Here is a 6,508-nt window from a genome sequence, read left to right as displayed (position 1 = left end):
ATGGTTCGTACAGCTTTGGGACCATTACCATGAAGCGACACCTCAACTCATTCCACACTGGGACCATTCGCCAGGTTGTACCTTGCAAAGAGCGTAGTAGGTTGATTGCCTCTACTTCATCCTCCGTTTCTGATCCTGTCACCACAAGGAACACCTTTGTGGGACAGCGTCTTCCTCAAGCTGCCTCACAGGCCATACAGAATTCTGATGACCCTTACCTTTCGAGGGTCACAGTTGTATGTATGTACTGTGACACAGTACTCTGCAGGGGGGAGCGACTTTGGAGTGCTTTTGAGACTATCATCTCACAGCACGAGAAGACCTGCTCACTACCCAAATAAAACCCACTCTACATCTTACTCTCTCAGCTCACCCTTTCTTATCCATGTGGTTGGTGTCCCCCCCTTTACCCTCCTATCCCCTCCTCTCCTAGTGTGTCGTGTATAAAAAAACAAAAAAAATACAAAATAACAAAAATCAAAAAAAATAAGGCTCTTTTCAGAGCTGCCTTTCACAGTTCAAAAATAGAAGTGAAGATAAATAAAGCAGGGCCCTTTGTATTTCTTGAAAGTCCGCGGATAGTTCGTGAACATAAAAAAAATTGGGGTGCTACCCTATTGTAACCATTACATTTTTCTCTGGAGGAAGTGGTGGCTCTGAAAAGAGCCTTTGGGAGGTGTTTGTATGTCAAAAATTATAAATACTTAACACCTACTTCAAAATGGATGCTGTATTTCTAAAAAAAGGTTGCAATGCATTTTGTACATTTCTCAGAAAAATTTGATTGCCAACATAAGTAAGATGGACTCCATCTCTGCGAAAAATGTATGTACTACGAAACATAATATTTTCTTTGTGAAAAGTGGACATGCCAAAATCTCTTAGGAAGGCACAAACAGCCTTATTAACATTATGCCTTGCTTTCTCCATTTGGGGACCACATGAGAAAGAATGAAGCCACATTTGTCTATGCGCAATCCGTGAAAAAATTACTTTGGAGTTTGGAAACATGTCCATGATCTTCTGAAGTCCTTCTTTCATTGCAAATTGCAAAGAAATTCCGGACACATGTCCTAAACTGTTCCCTCCACAATGAATTACAATTATGTCTGGATGTTCCTCTATCTTCAAAGTTGCACAGAGAGGTAGCAAGTCCAACCACTTCATTCCACGCACTCCATGCCAGTCCACTTCCACATGTGCGAATCCAAGATCTATAGATACTCCACAGCTTTCTGCATGTACCTTCAAGAAATGTATCCATGAGTCACCCAAAATCCACACAATCTGTTTTTTGAAACACTCAGCCATAGCTATCTGTTCTTCTCTCAGCAAAAAGAATATCTGAGAGAACCTCTCCTAGCACAACACACTCACTAAACTTTACTGACCAATCCCTTGCTACATTCAATCTCATTTGCATGCCTCCCCACCCCAAATTCCCCGGATGTAATACGCGGTGTCCTAGAACTACCGCCATGTCCGCGAACATATCGTAACATGGACAGCCCTTCTACCATTTCCACTTCACTCTCTGTGCCATTCCCTCATTGGATGTAGCTAAGAAATCACATGACCATCCACCAATCAAATCCAAGACCTCTACATGTTACTACATCACCATAGATCAGCACTGCAAATGTACGGTGAATCTCTCGGAGTACAAGTCTCATACCATTGGCAAGCACGATCTACGAGAAATACTATACAAGTCTCCAAGATTTCTACTTGCAGCTTCGTCCATATCCATATGCATGAACACAAACTACAGGTATGCATATTTTCTATACAGTACATGAACTTATTTTCTAACCGACTTTTACCTTGTATAATCTGTAAAATGAATCTACAATACTTTTTTCATTGTCCTAAAATGAACTGTGACTTACAAACCTTTATACCATTTAATTTCTTCATACACACACACACACACACGCAAATAATGTTAAACTAACATTTTTTAAATAAAATATATAGACTACATATAATCAAACAAAATTACATGCACACTCTATGATCAAATCTCAAACAATAATATTTGTGCAAACACATAATTGGTTTTAATTTTTTTAATTTATATAATTACTTACATTTATATAGGACAAGCAGGCTATGACATTGACTCACTATTACGTGGAAAAGCTTAGTTACAGGAATAGTGGTATACAGTGGTACATTATGAATTTCACAAGCCATAGAAAAGATATGTTCTTTCCTACAGTTATTCATAAGATAGTTTTAATGGTTTTGAGGAAGGCGCTGAGCATTTCAATTTAGAAAATCTATGTCTAAATTAAAAACAGTGCTTTATACAAACCAAATTACTAATTTCTTTCTTTTACAATTGCCGTGAAGACCATTTTCCTGAAAAGAAGCAGCCGAATTTGAAGTACAAAGAACTAAGAAGCAAACTGCTCATTTTAGAAAAAGAGTAAGTAGAATGTTGCCATAATAATTAAATTATTACTCAAACACAATGTAAGGTTAATTCATGCTATTTCTGTGCCTAAAAATAGAGATTCTGCACCATTCTGACCAAACCCCCCCCCGTCTTAAACAGTGATTTACTGGCAGAATGGCCCACAAATTCCTATTTTTCGACGCACATTACCCAACTCAGCCGCTAGAATTTAGATGTTGTAGAACAAACAACTGTTTTAATTGTATAGCTTTAGCTATACTATTTATACTTCTCCACACCACTGGCTTACTTTTTTCTGTCATCTGAACCCCAGTTTAGTAACACATTAATTCAAGAATACCCATCCCTAGTAGTTGTACTTCCCAAAGCACAATCACACACCATTACATACATCTTTATCATCTTACTCAAACACTCATGAAACACTCATGCACACAACACACATGCATTGCAGAACACCCCAACCCATATCTTCTGTATTTTTTCAACATACACTAAAGAATGCCTACCAAAAAGCAACTCTGTAGAAAGGAACGCAGAAGTAGAGCAAATGAAAACAAAAGTCTCCAACATAAACATCCATCTATAGCAGAATTTGTAAAAAAAACGTTGAAACACAACAGCTAATACAGGCATGTAGTGAAACCGAAGAAGTATCTAGTACAAAAACTTTGCCTCCTCTATCAAAAAGTAAAACAACCCAAAAAACAATTAACAGAAAATCAACTATCACTACAAATAAAACTTCTTCTATAAATCTTGATATAGTACAAAGTAAGCATACCAAGAAAAGTATTTTAGCCAAAATGTTCCATCACAAAGTCCTTCAAAATCTTATAAAAACAGGAGAGAAACCAGGTTCAACACTTCAAACCTCGTAGGAAAGTAATCTTAGAAGGGTTGATAGACAGTGCAATTCTTCTCAAAAGAAAGTTATTTATTTTAGTGTTAAACAGAATGAAACCACTAACAAAACTAATAACTAAATTACAAAAAAGACTTCTCAATAAACGAAATGTCAACAGAATTAACTTCTTAGATATCTGTAGAGGTGAATGGAGTCACACTAGAAGCACAGAACCATACTTTAATGAAGAAGCGTACAAACAAAATCAAACAAATACAATTGCCATACATAGCAGTGGTCGAGGTTATGAAAATGTTAATAATACCATAATGGAACAAGAAGTACTCCTTACAAAAATATGCCCTGAACACATAGATTTACCCCTCCATTCAACTGAATCAGAAAATCTAGTGTACAAATGGCCATGCACGTCAATGTGTAACATTCCCAGAAAAATGTTCAAGTCTTTACGCCAATTCCTCAATCAATATGTGAAAAGCAAAGACAAAATCAAAATTAAACTACTGCAAAATATGGATGCTTGTCCAGTACGCAAGTACACAGGACTACAAGGACATTCATTGGCCAGCATTACAGGACCTACTTGCAAAACAACCTTCCATGATATCAAAAGGATATCAACACATCATGCAAGTATAAGAAATCTAGTTTCTAAACTGTACTATGCTAAAAGTACTGCTTTAGCACTAGCCAATTTAAATAACATTCTTCTACATGGTACAGCAAAAGCCCTACTAGAAGAAATCAACTATATCCAGACAAAATATTTTGGAAGTGAAGCCCACTTACAAGATTAATTAGCTGTAAAGCAACTTCGTAACAATTCTGCACATGGCAACCTTTCACTGCACACATACAAAAAAGAAATACTAAAATTTGAAAGTACTTCAGCTGAAGTACCAAACCACGTATGTGTATGTTGCCGCAGAACTTTTTATAAAAGTAACACAAAAACTGTAGAACTATCATACAAAATAGAAGACAATGAAGATTCTAAATGGTTTGAATTAGCTCTCTACCTTATAGCAGAAAACAAATACGAAATAACTGACCCCATAATACTTTGCAGTTACTGCACTACAAAACTTGACAACAACCAAACTCCTTCACGTGCTATCACAAATAACTTGGAATTATATCCACTACCAAAACCCCTTCAACAACTTAATTTATATGAGAGCATCATAATTCAAACAGTGCACCGATTTCAAGCAATAATACGCCTTCAACCAAAAACTGCAAAATTACCTCCCTCTGAATTAGTGAAAGGTATTCGTGGAAAGGTATTGTATTTACCATTAGATCTAAAAGAAAATGTGCACACTCTAGGAGTGCAACGTCCAATGCAACAATCTTTAATTATCTTGGTAAATGGAGTACCTACAAAAGACAACAAAATTTGGCAACAACTGGTAGATTTACATACAGTTAGAGAAGCCCTGCAATATCTTAAAGAGAATAATGAATATTACAAAGAAATTATTATTGAAGAAAACTTGAAAGATACAAATGAAATAATCCAAGAGACACAAGAAGCTGGTCAATTTGAGCTCCTAGATCCTGCTACAATATCAAACACTTTAGACAATTATACAATTCATCCATTGCACTCTAATGATACCATAGAAGATGCACTGGAAACGTAATAAATGTGTCAAACAAAAGGATCACCAATCAGCATATGGGAAAAAAGTATAGAAGCACGTGCTTTTCCTCTAATCTTTCCTACTGGCAAAGGAGGAAGATACGATGATAGACCTATTTAAATATCAGCATCAGAATATCGCTCATTACGAATGTATTCTGAAGATCCCAGATTTCGACAAAATGTGGAATACATATTCCACCTACTCTTTGAAAGTGAACTAGCAACTTTATGTTACGGAGTTGCACACATATTAAAATCAGGATCACACTTTCAAAATATGACAGCTACACAATTATTACAAAATGTTCTACAAAAAGATGAGGTTTTACAAGCAAATCTTACAAATCTATTAGCAAATATACGTGGTACTAAAGAGTACTGGTTTCGACGTCATGGAGATGTACGTTGTATGATCAGAAACCTTGGTCCACCCACTTGGTTTGTTACATTAAGTTGTGCAGAATATGCATGGGAAGATTTACATGCTTTCCTATGCATATCAAATGAAAACAAAACAAACATAGATATACTAACACCTGGAGAAATTTGTTCTCATGATCCTGTTAATGTTTCAAGATATTTTCACCATCGCTTCATTGATATGCTTCATTTTAATTTGTAATAAATCTGTTCCTCGCCTTGAAGAAGTGCAACACTTCTTTTGGAGAAAAGAATACCAAGCCAGAGGAGCGCCACATGTCCACATGCTTTTATGGATTAAAGATGCTCCTAAATTTGGTCAAGACAGTGATGCCACTGTTTTACAGTTCATTGAAAAATATATCACTTGTGAAATTCCATCAGAATCCACAAATAGTGATCTTCATGCAAAAATTTTACAATTCCAAATACACAAATGTGGCAAACACTGTTGTCGCAAATACAAAAACAAAGGCAAATACTACACCAAATGCCGATTTGGTTTCCCCAGACTAGTTACAAATACAGGTCAAGTGAAGAACCTCATGTCTTCAGTTAGACATAGTGTTAAAGGTAAGTCACCTAAAAATACATATTGCATAAAAAGAAAAGAAGAAGAAAAATATATCAATGATTACAATGTAATCATTGCCCACTTATGGAATGCAAACATAGATGTGCAGTACATTGCAGACAATTCTACTGCAGTTGCACGATATGTCACAGCATACTTAACCAAATCAGAAAAGACAGAGCTTCAAGAACTCTGGAAGGACCTGTCTCAGAAATTATACAGCTAGGGCATAAAAATGCTGTCCCATAGAGAATATGGATCCTATGAAGCAGCTGATCGATTAACTGGTACTGCATTGTATGGTAACCCTGAAAATATAGTATGGCTAAGTCTTGGTCCAGCTAAATCTAGAAAAAGAGTTCTAAAATCATACGAAGATATAGAAACAATAGCCAAACATGATCCCAACAGCCAAGACATTTTAAAAAACAATTTATTGGACACATACTACCCAAACAGGAGTGCCACCTTGGAAACCATGTGTCTATACCACATAGCCCAAAACTACACATACAAAAATAATATAAAACATGATGAACAAAACCGTAAGTACAAAGTGACAAACTGTGAAGGCAG

Source organism: Ambystoma mexicanum, chromosome 6q (genome assembly GCF_040938575.1).
Source record: "Ambystoma mexicanum isolate Mex_15411 chromosome 6q, UKY_AmexF1_1, whole genome shotgun sequence".
NCBI lineage: Eukaryota > Metazoa > Chordata > Amphibia > Caudata > Ambystomatidae > Ambystoma > Ambystoma mexicanum.
Note: the sequence above shows the minus strand (reverse complement) of the source record.